The sequence below is a fragment of the Adiantum capillus-veneris genome, chromosome 13 (genome assembly GCF_014529385.1).
Source record: "Adiantum capillus-veneris isolate H3 chromosome 13, ASM1452938v2, whole genome shotgun sequence".
Lineage (NCBI taxonomy): Eukaryota > Viridiplantae > Streptophyta > Polypodiopsida > Polypodiales > Pteridaceae > Adiantum > Adiantum capillus-veneris.
This window is the reverse complement of record NC_140943.1, coordinates 104,642,719-104,662,680: the sequence shown is the minus strand read 5'-3', so window position 1 is coordinate 104,662,680 and position 19,962 is coordinate 104,642,719.

The window sequence follows — 19,962 nt, the reverse complement described above, 5'->3', positions numbered from 1 at the left end:
TTGTAACTCCTATTTTCTTGGATAAACTTTGTAATTAATGAGCCGGGACTACAAGCTTCCAGATTGTATTAGCTAGTCATTTCCGAGCTTTGGTAGAACTCCAGATTACTAGTTTTGACCACCCAAAAACGTTGGCTAAGGTATAAAAGCCAATTTTTGTAAGTTTTTGGATAAGAAATACACAACGTGAGCTAATGGCGCTCACTTCTCTCCTTCTTGTGCTTCCTACTCCCTCTCCGGTTTAGGGTTCTACGCATTGACGTAAGCCATTCACAATATTTCGTAGCTTTTGGCATCGCCAACCCGCGGCCTAATTTCATCATAACTAGGAATTTATACTTTTAAACTGAAAAATAAGCATAGGTGGGGTATTGGGGCATCATTGCTAAGCATTTAGATGCATTCTGTGTCAAAAACGACTAGGTCAAAAATCCACTACTGCTAATAATCACGATTTTGGAACTTGACCTAAAGTGGGGTTTGAGACCATAAGCATGTGTGCTTAGGTCTCATAAACTTGTCCTAGAAGTCTCGTTACATTTGTGGACACTTTCCACAACCCCATTGCATGACAATCTAGGAGTAGGGTAAGTAGGATCCAAGGTGGATTTGAGAACATTGCTCTCTCTGAAAGAATCAAGTGTGAGTTGTTATTGGAAGTTGTAGAATTTCAGGTATACGACTAGAAATAGCACGAAAAGACTCAATGAAGTCGCGGAGCGGAGCGTGGGTCGACTCTCTCTCTCACACACACACACAGTGAGCTTACACAGTACAGTACGCAGAGAGATGTTAGAAGGGTTATCTCCCAAAATTCTTAGTATTCACAAAGAATATGTTAGTATATACAAAGAGTTAGAGGTAAGTGAGTTAGGCGGGCGGCCAGCCATATCCGCATAAGAGGCCACTTGGGCTTTAATCCCAACAACCTCCCACTTAAAGTCCAATGTGGCACTTTAAGTAACTGTAAATCTATGAACATAAATGTACAAAGATTTACATGGCTGCCATCTATCCAATGCCCAATAACTCACGACAATGCACAAAGCCCTCTCCTGGAAGTCCCTTTGTGAGTAGATCAGCAGGATTGTCCTTGGTGTGGATCTTCAGCAGTTGTATCTGCTTGTCTTCAAGTACTTCCCTAATGAAGTGATATTTCACATCAATATGCTTAGTCTTCGAATGGAACACTGGATTCTTTGCCAATTGTATAGCACTTTGACTATCACAATATAACTCTGGCATATCTGCATTGATTCCCAAGTCTGCAACCAATCTACCAAGCCAAATAGCTTCTTTGCATGCCTCATTTGCTGCAACATACTCAGCTTCTGTAGTAGACTGCGTAACACAATCTTGTAATCGAGATCGCCATGATATGGCACCTCCAGCCAATGTAAAGACATAGCCTGATGTAGATCTCCTCTTATCCAAGTCTCCTGCATAATCTGAGTCAGTGTATCCTCTGACACTCAAATCCTGACTACCATAGCATATGCGCATACTCTTTGTATGTTTTAAGTATCTCATGATACCTTTCACTGCCTCCCAATGTTTCTTGCCGGGATTTGACATATATCTGCTAACCACTCCCACTACAAATGCAATATCCGGACGTGTAGCAATCATTGCATACATCAAACTACCCACTGCAGACGCATATGGAATCTTATCCATTTCAGCCTTTTCTTCCTCAGACACAGGACAATCTTGTTTGCTAAGTTTCACATATGGTGGCAATGGAACACTCAATGCCTTTCCCTTCTCCATATTGAAACGTTGCAAAACCTTGTCAATATACTCTGTTTGAGATAACCAAATCAACTTCTTTGATCTGTCTCTCTCAATGCGCATACCAAGTATATGACTTGCCTCACCCATGTCTTTCATGTCAAACGATTTTGCCATCTTTGACTTCAAAGCTGAAATTTCTTCCAAGTGTTTGCCAGCAATCAACATGTCATCCACATACAAAATAAGGATCAGCCAACTGCCATCCTTAGCCTTCTTTGTATATAGACAGTGATCGAACTCACTACGTTTGTAGCCTTGAGAAAGCATAAACTGGTGGAACTTATGGTACCATGCCCTCGGTGATTGTTTTAAGCCATAAAGACTCTTTAACAACTGGCATACCAAATGTTCCATGCCTTTCTCAACAAACCCTTCTGGCTGCTGCATGTAAATTTCCACATCTAAATCACCATGCAAGAACGCTGTCTTGACATCCATTTGGTGCAACACCAAATCCAATATAGCAACCAATGCAAGAAAGCATCTCAATGTGGTCATCTTGACCACTGGAGAGAAGACTTCATCAAAGTCAATGCCTTGTTCTTGCTTAAAGCCCTTGGCAACAAGCCTTGCTTTGTACTTTGGCTGACTATCATGAGCGGTGATCTTATACCTGTAAACCCATTTACAAGGTAGAGCCTTTTTGCCCTGTGGTAATTGAACCAACTTCCATGTCTGGTTTTTATGCAGAGCTGTCATCTCTGACTGCATGGCCAACTGCCATTTTTTCGACTCAACCACTTGTAATGCTTCCTTGTAACAAGATGGTTCTCCGCAATCTGTGAGCATGACATAATTTAGAGATGGCACATAACGATCAGGTGGTTTGGAGACACGCTCAGAACGTCTCACCACAACTGATTCTGCCTCTCTAGCCACTATAGGCTGTTCCTGAGCCTGACCATGCTGTCTTGATGTGCTAGCACTAGGTCCATCTTCCCTGAAGACAACTCTTCTGATCTCCTCTGTCTTCTCTGGCTTAGAGTGAAACTTGGCTTCATTGAAATGCACATCATTGCTACGAATAAGCTTTCTGGACTCAGGATCCCAAAGCCGGTAACCCATCTCGCCCGATTCTCCGTAGCCAAGAAATATACACTTCTTGCTCTTTGGTTCTAACTTATTTCTGAACTCCTTAGGAATATGGCTATAAGCTTCACAACCAAAGACTCTGAGATGCTTATACGAAGGTGCCTTGCCTGTCCATAGCATCTCGGCCACTGCACTCTTATCCAGAACCCTACTAGGAGACCTGTTGATCAAATGGGCTGCTGTAGCCACTGCTTCCGCCCAAAATCCATCAGGCAACTCAGCATTTGACAACATGCTTCTGACCTTCTCTTGTATGGTCCTATTCATACGTTCTGCAACCCCATTCTGTGAAGGATTATATGGTGCAGTAAGTTCCCGCTTAATCCCTTTTTCTTGACAAAAGTCTTGAAAAGCTTTGGAAACGTACTCTCCACCATTGTCAGTTCTCAAGCACTTCAACTTCTGACCACTCTGATTCTCCACCAGCTGCAAGAATGTCTTAAAGACCTTGAGCACCTCATCCTTGTGCTTCAAGAAGTAAACCCATACTTTGCGAGAATAGTCATCTATGAATGTACAAAAGTACGCTGCTCCCCCTAGTGACAAACTAGGCATTGGTCCGCATAGGTCACTGTGTACAAGAGCTAACCGTTCGTCCCTACGATTCCTCTTTGATCTGTGCGGTTCCTGTGTTTGCTTACCATAAACACAATGCTCACAAAACTCGAAATCTTGAAATGAAAAGCCAGGCAAATAACCATAATGAGAAAGTATTTCCATTCCTCTTTTTGACATATGTCCCAACCTACGATGCCACAGTGACACACTTGGCTGCTCAATCACATTAATTACATGGTTTTTAACCTCTGAAACATGTAAAGTGTACAGAGTTCCTGACTTGCTGCCATGTGCTACAGTCATCGAACCTTTGGAGATCTTCCAAGCGCTGTTCCCAAAAACTGTCACATAACCCGCATCATCCAACTTCCCTGTACTAATCAAGCTCTTTCGGATTGCTGGAACATGTCTGACACTCTTGAGCCATAAAGAAGAGCCATTCTGAAACTTCAACTGCACATCTCCCACTCCAAGTATGTCACAAACCTGCTCATTGCCAAGTCTGACATAATCTTTAGTAGCCACATATGATGTAAACCACTCTTTGTGCGGAGAAACATGTAAAGATGCCCCTGAGTCGATAATCCAATCACTCATAGCATGTCCATCCTCTGCAGTCAAGAAAACAGAATCAAGATTGCTTGTAAGGAAGATGTCACCAGCTGCTATACCAGAATCACTGTCTGAACCAGACCCTGTGACATTCACCTCTTCAATCTTCACTGAACTCTTCTTTTCATCTTGCTCAGAACTCTTTGTTTTGCCTTTTTCTTGTCTCCACTTCGTACAATCTCGCTTCATGTGACCCTTCTTGCCACAATGGTAGCATTCTATGTCATCCTTTGACTTCGAATCACGAGACTTACTTCGGTTTTGTGCCTTCTTACCCTTCTTCTCTTTAAACTGTTGTCTCCCTCGAACGACCAAAGCACTATTGCCTTTGCCTTTGTCAATGTTCTTCCTGTTCACTTCCTCTGTGAGCAAGCTGCCTTCTACATTGGCACTTGTAAGACCTTCTGGCGCGACAGAATTACTTAACGCTGTACGAAAAGTATCCCAACTGTCTGGCAAAGTGATTAAGAGAAACATAGCCTTCACTGAATCTGGAAAGACTATCTCTTGTGTTGTTAACTGGCTGAAAATTGAGTGAAATTCATTCAGATGATTTGACATGGCTGTCCCTTCCTTCATCTTCAAATCCACCAATTTCTTGAGCCAGTAAATCTGAGAAGCAGCACTTTGTTTCTCGTACATATCACATAGCTTTTCCCATACGCCATATGCTGTAGTCTCTTCTGCTACGTTGAAGTAAACATTTTCTGCCAGTGTCAGCATGATTGTGGAACAAGCTAACTCGTCAAGCTCTTCCCACTCATCTTCAGCCATACCTTCTGGTCTCTCCCCTTTGAGCTTCAGTGGCTTCACTTGTTTTTTCTGCACCAAAACCTGCCAAATCTGCTTCTTCCAGAATGGAAAGTTTGTGCCATCCAGCTTCTTTATGTTGTAAAGAGTCTCACTGTGAGAAGATGCCATATCTGCCAAACTGTTTACTCCTGAGAAAAATCCAACAGAGTTTCCCCTGTAAACTGGCCTCTGTACACAGTAAACAAGCTATAATCAACAAGCTGAACACCTCTCCTCAGGAACTGTCAGTATTTTTGAAAATTTTTGACAGAGTCTCCCCTGTAAACTGAGCTCTGGGAACCAAAAGATAGCTCAAGAAACAATCATAAATAGCTGACCAATGACAAATCTAAAAAATCCCTGTAATATGCTGTCCTGTAAGCATACACTGTCTCCTCTCTGGGCGATGACAGAACCTGTATCTGTCTCAAGACTGAACCCTGAACAATGCCTCAACGGCCTGACGCATAAGATGCAATCCAGTGTCTACACAAAGTCATACATCCTAAGGGATAAAAGTCGCCGAAGAGGATGCGTGTAGAGGGGAACTCCAGCAACCTAATCCACCTCACACTGGGTAACCCAGCCCCCAGTGCTTGGCTTCAAAAAACCTCACACACGACCCTCTCAGATGGCTCAGCAAACTGCCCAGAACTAGCATACATCCTATAATAGACCAATCACTGTCCTATGACCGCTGCGGCGGTCTGTCTGCTAGCGTGACTCACAACTAGCAGACCCACAATCACAGTACATCAATCTGCAATACATGCCAGTGGTGTCAAGCCGTCGTATGGCCACACCTCCCCTGGAACCTGGCAAGCACAAGAAGTAGCAATGCAGACTGCAATATATATATCTGATGATATATATGTGTACCTGGTCTATAGATGATGCTCTGAAGACGAATAAGTGATGTATGTCGATGTCGATATTGATGTCGACCACCTCCTGCTTGCCAATCTACACAAGACGGATTTCTTTGCGGCTGAAATCTATCTTCTGCTGTAGTGCTCAGAACGAAATTCTGAGGGCATAAACGGCTTCGAAAGGGGGGTAAAACGCCAGGTCGCCTGGTGGAAACGCTCCCGGAACGCCGAGTGTGAATTTTCGAACTCCGGATCCAGAATCTGCCGGAAAAGTGCGCGCGCGCGCGATTGCGCAAATCCGCACTGAACCAAGGCTCTGATACCAATTGAAGTCGCGGAGCGGAGCGTGGGTCGACTCTCTCTCTCACACACACACACAGTGAGCTTACACAGTACAGTACGCAGAGAGATGTTAGAAGGGTTATCTCCCAAAATTCTTAGTATTCACAAAGAATATGTTAGTATATACAAAGAGTTAGAGGTAAGTGAGTTAGGCGGGCGGCCGGCCATATCCGCATAAGAGGCCACTTGGGCTTTAATCCCAACACTCAAATCCACTCAATTTGACTGGAGAGTAAGACTAAGAGTTGTCTGAACCAGTTGGTAAGCTCAAAGACACCTCGAGGTAAAAAATTTCAAGAGTTGATCAAAACTCAGCTTATTTACTTTTTCTTGACATTTTAGGCCAAATTATGTTTGACTTGATTCATAGGCTTAAAATAGCTCACATAAAGACTGTCTTTGAGAAAATTGCAAAAAAGTGTTCATTTCAAGCCTAAAGTTAATAATCGCGATTATTAACTTTCTGCTCTAAATTGACCAAGGTTCATACCATTGACTCATTGCATGTGTACAAAAAACTTTTGTAAAGGCCCAAGAGATTTGGATCACTAAACTGGCAAAAAACTGGGTAAAAACTAAAGTTTGTACTGATTTTTTGAATCTTGAGTATAAATTTGGGAAAAATTTATCCAAAATTGTTGAAATTTGATTCATAGGCTTATGTTGATGTGATAAACATGTGTACATGCTCAGTTGACCAAAAATTTGCAAAAATTTGTCATAAGTAAATAATTGCGATGATTTACATATGTCCTATTTTTCAGTTTTTTTGACCAAGTCTGCATACTACTAGTTTCACCATGTTGTAATAAGCCCACAAACCAAATTTGGTAAGATTTGGATCACTGGATTGAAAATTGTGACTAAAATTGCAAAGTTAATCTGCGGACAGATAATTGATGACCATTTGACAAAAAATCATCCAAACTTGATGAAACTTGGCTAGTGACCTTAACTAAAGGTGCTTAACAGATCTGTGTCAAAGTTGGGGCAAAAACTTGCAAAAATATAGCTGGAGTAAATAATCGCGATTATTTATATCTGCTTCAAAACTTGATGATTTTGCAAATTTGAGTAGACCACAAGGTCAAGCACATCAAGTAGACCTCACAAATCCATTTTGGGGAAATTTGGATCCCAAAAGTGAGACTTAAGCCAAACTCTCAAAATCAGAGTCTGCGGACACCAAACAGTTGATAAAATTGATCGGATTTTGTCTAAACTTGTTGAAACTTGTCTAGGGACTTTAACAAGTTGTATACTTGCCAAACCAATAAAAAAAGTACAAAAAACTGACAAAAGTAAATAATCGCGATTTTTTACTTCTGCTATCTAGAGACATCATTTTTGACTTTTGAACTTATACAATGATAGACCAACATAATATAAAGCCCCAGGGAAATCTTGGGTTCAATCAGATCAAAATTGATACATGTATAATTAGTTTGCAGGTTGCAGATAAAACCTTTGATTTTTTTGCTTGAAGTCGAAATTGAAAGTCAAATTTTGACTCTCATAGCTCGATTTGAAGTGATACACAGAGACCAATCACGAGATTAGCAAAAACTCTAATGTCCTTATAGAAGAATAGCTAACTTGATCAAGTTTGTACAGGAATCAAGTTGCAAACGAGGAATCCGTGGCTTGACAGAAAGTTGCAATTGAATCAAGTGGAAATTGACAACAAGTCAATCCAAAGGTAAGTACTCTATCTAGGGCTTCATAAGTCTATATGAACCTTAGATCTGGTCGTGTACTAGAAAATCAGGGCATACTCGGAGAAACCTCTAATAGAGTATTTGTCAAAGAAAGCGTGAATTAAGGCAATTCCTTGCACACAATTCCTGAAGAAGTCTCAGACACTTTTTCAGATTCAACATCCGAAATGTCTTCTTACTCGACTCACTCGAAACCGGAACTACAGTGCACTATAAGCATATACTATCCTTTTACAAGACTAATCGTCATGGAGCCCATGTTTACTTGGACCCTAACGAGGAGTATGCTATTCACATTGATGACCATGGTATTGAGTTCGAAGAAGAGGTTAGGGCAAACAAACAAGGAAAAATGTACATGGATCAAAACGGAACTCACTATTTACAAGTCAAAAACCCTAACGTGATAGACAAATGGAGGTTAGAAGTAAACACCATAATCCTAGATATGTCAGCAAAAGAAGGACCACCAACTTTAGAATTCGAGGGATACGATCAAGTAGACTTGAAGCCTTTGAAACGGCTTAGTACGGATAATCCTAGGATCATTGTTGGTAAGATAGAAACATAAAAGATCTTCTGTGGACTTCTCATGCCAAACCAGGACAATTAATGGCCATGAAGATCATTTATATCTTCAAGATCAAAGATAAGGGATCAACAGACCTACCAACCTACTTGTTTAGGGATTGTTATAACAACAACATTGTTATGATGACTCCTGAGGAGGTAGAACAAACCAAATATCAAGGGTATTCCATACGGGATTGGATATTGGGTCAAGGACCAGAAACAATTCCCAAGGATGAACACCCTGAGAGATCATCAGAGAGTAATGTGGAGAAACCAGAAACCACCTCATCACGTAGAAAATCGGGTGACACTAAGGCCAGTCTAGGGCTACATGAGTCACTATTTCCAACAAGTTTGGTTTGAAGGACTCGGAACAGGACCAACTCCCAGAAGACCAGGAGTTGAACCAAACAGACGCGTTAGACCAGCTGATTTTCAAAAATGGGTCAGAAAATACAGTGGATCAGGGGATCCATACGACCACTTAGAAATCTTTAAGCAAGTGCTAAGAGCAGAGCGTATATTCGATTTTCATACTCAATTCAAGGGGTTTGGAATCACATTAGAAGGAAAAGCATTGACACGGTTCCAAAACATTCCACCAAGGTCAATCATGGACTTGAACACATTAGCTCAAGGATTTGTATCTGCCTATTCCAAAACGGGGATCAAACATAATACGGTAGCTCAAATCTACAGCTTTAAACAAAAACATAATGAGTCTGTCAAGGATTGTGCAACTCGAATGAAGCAATACATTGCCAGATGCCCAGAGATGGAGATACCTGCAGAAGAACGACTTGTATCTTTGTTTTTGGAGGGACTGCTAAACAAAGAACTTCATGCTATACTTTATAGTAAAAAGCATACAACCTTAAAAGTGTGTGTATCGGATTCTATTGACCTAGGAGACAATTGCGAGATTTTCCACGAAGAAGATGTCCCTAAGGATAACCAAAGAGAGAAAACAGGATCCATAAACTAGCACAAGTGGGGACAGTTGCTGTGGCACCACTCCCAGCCATAGAAGATACGAAAAAAAGGATGAACGACATGATGAACAACATGCAAAAAGCACCTATGAGAGGACCAGGACAAGGGATACCTCCACAGGGACAACCAATTAGGCCACAAAAATGGTGTGCAATCGAGGGTAAATGGACCAACCATGAGACCCATGAGTTCTACTTTAGACCAAAGTATGATGGGAATGTTCAGTACGTGCCCATGAGGCCACGGGGACAACCCATGTACAGATATCAGCCTAATATGGCCCAAGCTCAAAGACCACCAATGGGTATGGAAAGACCTCAACATGTGTTGGGACAACAACCTCCGTATCCAGGACATAATGCAGTGCCTCTAAAGTACATGCACTCTGAAGGAGTCATAGATGAACAAGAATTAGTACCTGTTACACCCTATGCAGAGCCTAGTCCATCTACAGTAATGGTAGAAGGAGATTGTTATAATCCACATCCACCACCAATGGAAGAAACAGTGACTTATGCTCCACCAAAGCTAGCACCGATGTATTATGTAGCTAATCAAGGTGTCAGACCTCCCATGGGAAGACCCATGATGAAGCCAAGAACAGAAAACTGTCATAACTGTGGTGTTGATGATCATTGGAAAAATGAATGCCCAGAGCCTGACAAAAACCTCAAACCAATTGAAGCCTATTGCATACAATGTTGCAAAAAGGCAAGACACTTTTCGGAAGATTGTCCTAAAAATCCTTTGAACAAGGGAAAAACCGTAGTAAACGTAGTCCAAGTGATTCCTAGTAGCTCATTAGAGAGTGAACCGATTGTTCACTAGAGCCCAGGTAAAGAAAAAGAAACACAACTCCTCTGATGATTCGGAGAACACGACAGTCTCTTCTTAAAGAATCAAAAGGAGCAGAAGCAAAAGATATGAGATGAGAAAACAAAAACAATGGGTTGAAATCAAGGAGAAAGCAAAGAAGATAGTCCAGGACAAGTTGAAAGAAACTAGTAGTGAATTCAAGAAAACAACCGTGAAATCTGGAGGATCCATTCTGGTCGATAAGATTTTTGAGCCTATTAATGCCGCCTTGAAACCCTACCAAGCAGGACTTAAAGCAGTTCAAAACATGAAAAACGAGTGGAAAAACTATCCATCTCTAGACATGGAAGTAGCTAAGCTGGAAGCTTATCAAAATTTGGTAAGAATCATGCAAGCAATGCTGGAAAAACAAAAACCCAAGATTGAAAGTATTGCAAAACCTGAAGATCTTGCAGTAGAAGAAATAAAAGCAAAATCCGATGTGGTGACAGAACCCCACCTTGAAACAAATGAACCAGAGCTTATAGTGCTAGACATCGAAGATGCCTTGGATGGAATTCCATTCGTAGAGGAAGACTGGCCAGTACACTTATGGGAAAAAGTGAGAGAGATCAATGATGGGAGCCTAACTCTAAAGTCAGCTCCTATAGAAGAAGTCTAGTTGTATAACCTACCTTCTGATATGAAATTGGATTTATAATCCTTGTACGGGGATTGAGGATTGAAAGCTTCAGGAATGTCGAAACCATTGACATTAAAAACATTACCTTCTGACTTGGGAGATAACGAAGATGAATCCATCGTGTGCAAGACCACTCAAGTAAAAAGAGCTGAACAGACCCTAGAAGTAGACAACATTCATTCAATCATGTCTACACCCATCCAATGCACTCTTACCTTGGGAGAAATATTAAAACTCAGACCATACTTATGGAATGATTTACAGAAAACCGTAGAGAAGGTGGGGATAACGGGGTTAATCTTGAAGAATTTGGGAAAATTGAAAAATGAAATGGAAAACAAAGAGAGTCGATCAGTTCCTATGAACAAGGTCGGAGAATAATATGAAGGGGAAGAAGGAAACACCACCCTCCTAGTGAAATATAATGACATTGAAACCATGGCAATACTGGATAGTGGAGCAAGCATAGCCATAGCCACTGAAGCAGTATAGGAATCCTGGGGACAGCCAGTCATTAGACAAACTCAAATGAAATTGCAGTTGGCTAAGGGACACATTGAGAGACGACTAGGGCTGCTTGAAAAAAGTGATAGTCAATTCCTGTAAAATTGAATATCAACACACATTTGCCATAGTAGACTTTGGGAAAAAACTCAACTATGAAATCATATTGGGAAGACCTTTCATGCGACAGGTACAACTTATCCAAGATTGGGGAAACAACTATCTGTACTTGAAGCAAGTGGGATCTATAACAAGAGTCAATCTAAAAGATCACACTTATAGAGATGTCTTGAAACACCCATCCAAGAGTTTGATTTAGTCTCTTCGGCTGAAACTAAACTCCCATCCTAGTTAAACAAAGACACTCCTATTTGGATGTGTGGAGCTTCAGAAAATAGAAGCTCAAGACGAGAAGAATGTATCCTACAAAGGGACTGCACTGACGAAGCCTACGTACCTGAACCCTTTCGAGAGCATTTATTTGAGGCATTCGAGTGGACTCAAATTTTAGCGACAATGGATGTATATGTGAATACGTCTATGCCTACTGAGTTTTGCAATGAGGATGGCTATGACATAATTCCCATCCAAATGATTTCAATCCTCAACATTTAAAACGAAGAAACCCAAGGACTTAATGAAAGCTCAACAAGTCTTTTCAGACCTCTATTAGGATGCAACTGATGAGTTGGATAAACACTCAACTACCTCAGAAGTTTCGGGGTCAAAAAAAGAGCATACGAGAGCTAAGTACCTCTTAAAAGGAGGGGAGGAAAATTTTTTTGACTTTCCAAACCAGAAATCAAGAAGACAAAAGTGGTATAGACGAAAGAGAGACACCGGAATTGTGAAAATACGACCTATGCATCAGTCTTCAGTAAAACATAATTCCTGATGCAAATAAATGCTAATGATTGCGTCAAGGACAACATAACTGGCAGATATCCTTCAAAAAAAAACTCAGAAATGTCTCAGTCATCGGGAAAAACAAGGAAGGGTACTCAAGAAAAATCATAGGAAAAGAAACCACTCATGACCAGAGTCGAGCGGAAAAAGAAATATCAAGAGTTGAAAAAAGCTCTAAAGGAGATATACACAACCAAAATGGAAACCACGGAAGAGGATGGTAAGGATGTAATGCATGTTCCATCCCATTACAAAAAGTATACTCTCCAAGATTGGAAAATCATAGTTGAACAACCTATTAGGGAACTACAGAAACAGGGCGAGTCTTACAAAGGGCTTGAAAACGCTAAAAGGATAGACTTGGTTGAACCAGGAGAAGAGCCTAGACCTGCTTACATTGCGAATGACCTAATAGAAGAAGAAGAAAAGATTTTGTTGAGCTTGTTAAAGGAATACCGGGATATCTTCACTTGGTCTTACAAGGATCTCAAGGGTGTTGATCCAGAAATGTGTCAACATATCATACCCATGAGAGATGACACAAACCCAAGTAGACAGAGACCATACACATATAATGAAACATTTTCCAGGAAGATAAAATAAGAGATTGAAAAACTAAAGGAAGCCAAATTCATTTACAAAATTGAACACACAAATTGGTTGTCTCCAATTGTGATAGTACCAAAGAAGAATGGGAAATTATGAGTGTGTGTTAATCTCAAAAAGGTGAATGCAGCTACCATCAGAGACAACTTTCCTCTTCCGATAACTGAGCATGTTTTAGAACGAGTTACAGGAAAAGAAGCTTACAGCTTCTTATACGGCTTTTCGGGATACTATCAACTTTTGGTTGACCCAAAAGATCAACAAAAAACTGCTTTTGCAATAGAATGGGGTATATTTGCCTATCGGGTTATGCCATTTGGGTTAACTAATGCTCCAGTGACATTTCAATGGTTGATGAGCCATGCTTTCGAAGAATATCTTAGGAAATTCTTAGAAGTATATATGGATGATCTATGCATACATTCATCAATCCGGGTTGATCATTTTGAACACCTCAAAAAGTTATTCGAAAAATGCAGACTTTATAGGATTTTCTTAAATCCTGAAAAGTGCACATTCATGGAAAGACGAGGAAAAATTCTTGGACATATAGTGTCTAAAAATGGCATAGCTACTGATATTGAGAAGATTCATGTCATTGCAGATTTGCCTCGACCAACAACAGTAAAGGGGGTACAAGCCTTCATGGGGCATTGTGGATATTACCGAAGGTTCATCTACATGTACGCTATAATTGCAAAACCCATGTATAGCTTGATTACACACTTTGAATGGACCAAGGCATGTGAAGAATCCTTCATGAAGCTTAAGCAAGCCCTCACCTCAACTCCAATATTAAAAGCACCAAATTGGGATAAGGTATTCCACGTACATGTAGATGCTTCAAATTTTCCTATTGGTTGTATACTAGCTCAACCAGGAGATGGAAAAATTGACTTTCCTATTTCTTATGCGAGCCGACAATTGAACATGGCAGAAAAGAATTACACCACCACCGAAAGAGAAGGACTAGGAATGATCTATGCCGTTAAAAACTATAGACATTACCTATTAGCCAACAAGTCTGTGTTCTTTGTGGACCATCAAGATTTGTTGTATTTGGTCAACAAGCCATGCAGCACAGGGAGAATAGTGAGATGGTTCATCATTCTCCTTGAATTTGATTTCACCATGGTTGTAAGAAAAGGCATTACACATCAACGAAAAGATCATTTGTCAAGGATTGTTTCAGGAGAATCATCTAAAGGGGTAGACGATGATTTACCAGATGCCTATTTTTTCTCCGTGGAAATGATACTTGGATGGTCGAAAAACATTGTGTCATTAATGACGATCGCTCTGCAAGTGGATTCACAAATACCACTTCCTATCACAATCGGATTAATCGAGCAATCGGCTATGTATCAATTAATAGTTGGAAGGCTATACAAAAGAAATTGGGACGGGATATTGTTTTTATCCATTAACCCTGAAGAAAAAGAACAGTACCTAAGTCAAGCACATGTTACCATAGTAGGACTTCACTTTGCGAAAGACCAAACTATGCAACGAATCTTGAGACTTGGAGTATTTTGGTCGACTATGAGGAGAGATGTTAGATCTTTTTTAAAAGATTGCCCTCAATGTCAAACACGGCCACCCATTCCTCATGTAACATTGTTTCAAATGTCACATGTTCCTAAGTGGAGTAATTATATGGTTACTTACTTATCGATCCGAACATTTCCTGAGGATATGATTAAACGCCGTCAAAGAGCAATTGAAACTGAAGCAAGAGACTATGCTCTTATTGGGAACCAATTGTATCGGAGAGGTAAAGATCAACATTTGCATCTTTGTGCAAATGAAAACGAGTATATTCCGATTATAGAACAAGCACATGCTGGATTAGCTGGAGGTCACTTTTCTAGTGAGACCACCACAAGAGCAATCTTGATGGCAGGCATCTGGTGGCCAACACTTTTTGCAGATGCTAAAGAATATGTTCAAAGATGTGATGCTTGTCAACGATCAAAAATCCCAACACGAGTAGATAGCATGCCCTTAAGACCAATGATGGGGGCTAGAGCTTTCACAAAATGGGGTATAGATTTTGTTGGACCAATACAGCCACCTGCTTATAGAACCCAAGCTCAATATATCATTGTAGCTATGGACTATTTGACCAAGTGGGCCGAGGCTAAAGAAACTCAAAAGAATGATGCCAGAACCACTGTTGCATTCTTATATGAGTATGTATTCACTAGGTATGGACTGCCAATAGAGATTGTCAGTGATCAGGGAACTCATTTCCTCAATGAGGTAATAGAGTATTTGCTTAATGAGTTTATGGTCATCCATAACAAATCAGCTCCCTATCACCCACAAGCAAATGGACAAGCTGAGCATACGAATAAAATTCTTAGCTCGATGCTGACTAAAGTAGTTAGTTCAGGAAGGACAGACTGGGAAATGAATCTCCATGCTGCTCTATGGGCTTATCGAGTTTCATTCAAAACAGCTCTAAATGCTACACCCTTTAACCTTATTTATGGTCTTAATGCCATACTGCCAATAGAATTTCTATTTCCGACATTAAGGGTAGCATAGAATCTTGAGTGGACTGGACATGAATTGTCAGAAAGACTCGAAGATTTGGAAAAGCTAGACGAGCAAAGGTTAACTATTGTAGCTCATATCTATGTACAAAAGCGGAAACAAAAATAGTTTTTTGATTCCCACTTAATCACAAAAACCTTCAAGAAAGGGGACTTAGTTTTAGTCTATTCCCTTAAGCAAAACATTCCCAAGTTTAAGAAAAGGGAAAACAGACCGTTTATCATTGAAGATGTATCTCCAAGTGGAGCAGTAAAATTGTCCACCCTAGATGGTGAACCAATGGCTAATTGGATTAGTGGATGTTGTTTGAAGAAATACAATTTGCCACTAACCAATGAATTTCTAGAAATAGTGCATGCAGCCAAACAAAGGAAGATCAAACGGCAGCAGATTATTGATGAAGCCCAAGAGGAATCTAGGCTTTGGGTACTCAAGCAGAAAGCTGCTATGAAGAATCCACAGATACCAATTACATCAACACTTTGGAAATAGATGATCGAAAATGGGAATTACCTAAAGACGCAGTTTCAACAGATGATGACTGGTTAGATGGAATGGACCTACGTATCAAAGTACATCTCAATAATCATAGCACCAATGATTTGGTTGACACAGGAGCTAGAGTAAATGCAGTCAGTTATTCCACATACAAGAAGGACACAAGTCAAGCATTGACGGCAGGAATAGCGACAATCAAAGGATAAAACAAGAACCCAACTCCAACATTGGGAGTAGTCAACTTGAACGTGATAGTACATGAATGCTCATGTCCTTATCAGCTTGTATGCTTATCGAATGAACACATGAATGAGACGATGATTCTTGGAATTCCCTGGATGGGAACATACAAAGCAGTACCAGATTGGGATACGAATCAGCTAAAGTTATCATCTAAAGGAGGGAAACTCATTGTTCCAATTGAACCAAGCAAGGAAGAATGGAAAAGAAGCAATCAAAATACCAACTTACGAAGTAGTCAATCTTCTCCATCCCCTCGACAATCAAATGCTACAAGTAGCATGCAAGGAGTCAGGAAAATTTGGGTACCAAAAGCACATCTTAAGGATAAACCGATTCAAATCTGGGTGCCTAAAACTTCACCAACAAAACAAAAGAAGGTTCAAAGGGTTAAAACACAGAGACGAGCATCTCCGAGCAAGGAACCTAGCATGGACATGGTTTAATTGGAAGAAAAAGGAGCACTTATCTTCTCCACAAACCACGAAACCAATCAAGCAAGTTAAGTCTCAAAAGACTCCAACACACCATGCAGCACCAAGCCGACAAGCTACCAATGGCGAGAAAAAGCTCGACAACAGTCAAAAGTGCTACCAACAGCTTAAGCAATTAGTGTGCTAAAGCATCCTGATGGTACAATCAAACAGAGAGCACACAAGCTATAAGACTTGCTCTTTGGAAGACATCAACAACAAACCTCAACATCGGAAACCCTTGAGTCAATTACTCAAGACCCAACTCTTGCATATCATATTGGTTTGAATCGCATTGATCTTCATAGCATGATAGAGCCAAACACGGCTATGCATAGACACGATTGTTTCACCCATGCACACAATCGTCCTGGAGTACGCCATCTAGGAGGGGTGGAAGGGCACTAAGTACTAAGTACTAAGTAATTAAGGGCAATGTTTGAAGAGGCAAAAAAAATTTTGATGTTAACATGTAATTTTTTGCAAAATTACCAAATAATGCCCTTATAATTCATCATCAAGGGAAAATTCACAGATAATATCTTCTCGATGAGTGTAAATAGTGTATATACTATCAGAAAATCATAAAAAATAGTCCTTCTTTGGGTATTTTTCATTATTTTTGTTGATAATGAGGCTTAAAAATAGAAAATTCCAACAAAAAATAATAAAGCTATGTTTTTCAAGGGATTTTGTTAATTATTGGAATTTTATTTTACTTTTTTAGAGAATTTTTCTATTTTCTTTGATTTTTTCAAATAAACAGGTCAAAAATTAATAATAAATAGCAGGGAAGCCATATGAAAAAACGGAAGACACGATGGTGATAAAAAAGACAAGGTGGACAAGCACAAAATTTTTCAATGAAATCAGAAGATGGAAGCGGGAAGCCTAAAATAAGCGGTCAGGCCTACTTTTGCAAAATTCTTGCAGAATGAGCTACAGGAATCCGATCAGGGAAATTTTTGAGTCTAACATAGATTTCATGGCCTAGTAGGACTAACGGGGGAATCTGGGGAGATTTGGTTCGGGAAGTCCGGGTATAGATATTCAAGGTAGGCTAAAACCACCTCATTTCCACTTGGAGCCTTTGCAGAGAGAGATTTCGGTCTCTTTCGCGCGACTTTTCTGGAGCCCAAAGTTGACCATTTTCAGCGCCGTCTCACACGAGACATGAGGGGTAAGTTCTTTACTCGACAATGATCCATTTTGTACGGCCGGTAGCTAGTCTAAAGCCCTAGAAATCGAGCAGTGCACGAAGACCTATGACCTAAAACTGACCATAACAGCTTGCCAGCTTGACCAAATCGGCTGGGATTTGAACCATAGCATGCCCTAATATAATAGAACCTTTCTATACATCAGATGACCATTCAGTAGGGGTCGAGGGGGTCCCCAGTAGAAAAGTTAGGTTTTTGGCAAATACCAGAATTCCGACCTGACTCCACAGATGGCTTGCTTATGAGGTCCATATACAATGTATATGATTGGTTTGGTGAAATCCATCAAGCAAAGCCCTCGAAAAGCAGAAAACGATCGAAGGTTATAAAGCGTCAAATTCGACATACGAGGTCAAACTGACTCCAAATGAGCCAGAATTGGACAGGTTGCTTCACGACTATGTTGCGGACAAGTCCAAAGTCTCAAAGTTGATTGACCAACCCAACAGGAAGTGTAGTCACAAAAAGCAGTGATTTCAAAGTCGACAGAGCACAAAGTGATGCTGGCATGACCAACTTGACCAAATTCAATTTAGGACTTGTATTAGGTGTATGAAACATGTCTAAGTCAGAATTTGTAGGTTTTGCAAAGTTTTTGTCACTGTTGTAAATGATCGTGATTATTTACTTTTGCATCAGCTTTGCTTGGAAATTGTCAAATCATCTCACCTATCATATGTATTACATGCCAAAAATCAAGTATGAGCCAAAATGACCACCCATTACTTGTAAAATTACCAAAAAAACGCAAAGAAGTCTTTTCAAGCCAAAATTTGGGTTATGGACCACATTTCTTGATCCAAATCACCTCATATCTCATACCCAAGGTCTATACAATGTCTAGAACCAATTTGTATCAAAAAATATCAATTTTGGAAGAAAAGTTAATAATCGTGATTATTTACTTTTTTGTCAAAATTGGGGAATTTTGATATTTTGCTATCATACATCCAAAGTACATGATGTGTTAAGCCCACTAGCCAATTTTGAATCAATTTGGAGTTCAAAATCTCAAATTTCCTTTATATCTACTGTTTCAGAGACCTAAACTCAAAATCTGATACCATTTTCACCGTGTGCATCCAAAATGAGCCCATATTTCACTCAGAGCATGTATTTTGTAAATAATCGCGATTATTTACTTTAGTTGCAAATTTTTGTTTTGACCACACAGTTTTGTTCCTTGCATGTTTTTATGCATCTTTGCTTGTTCAAAAATTAATTTAAAGCAAATTGGACCAAATTGTCAGCATTTCAGCTTAAAGGACATTTCAGAGATAATTCCGACAAATCTGCTAACTTTGCACTCTATTCACTGAACATGAGCCATGCAAGCAGCGGAGAGGGCTAAAAAGAAGCTCAACTAAAAAGAGAAACTACAAGAACTACCCACGTATCAACTAGACCCCGAGTCAGTCAAAGCAGCAAAGGCATCCTACCTTTCTAGAGAATAGTTAGAAGAGCACCACACTACGGCTTCACTTGCAGGTTCAAAAGTAAAGAGGGACATCAGGTAGAGTTGCAACTCCTGCCCAAAGAAGTTTATGATGTAGCTACTAAACCAGAAACCAAAGAAGCTAACCGCAGGCTGGGGCACATACATTTCTACGAACAAGAGCCTTGCGGAGTAGATTTTCAGAAGGTTTATAAGTTTCTATCCACAATCAAAGAAGAAGGAATTGCGCAGATATCCGACACCCAAGGGAACAAGGTCGAATTAGTGATCACTAAAGAGATAGTGGCAGAGGCACTCAGAATGTCCACAGAAGGAATGACCATGCAAGCAAGAGACGGAAAAACCACAGGCACATTTACCAAAGAGACAACCACAGCTACATTCGCCGACCTCATTCACAAACAAGTGGAAGAGCCAGCTCGTTTGTACCACCAGCACTTCCATTTCTTGACAAAAAGGCCACCAAGGTACACTACACCAAATCATGCTGTGGCCACCATATTCCCTCAGGTTCTCAAGTCGACAACAAGGCAACCAGTGGACCACGTGCAATATGTCTTGACAACCTTGAAGGGCACCAAGAAGGAAGGCAAAATCACGTACTTGGGTGTGCCAGAGGTCTTGACTAGAATAGCATATCATGCCATCGACATGGACGA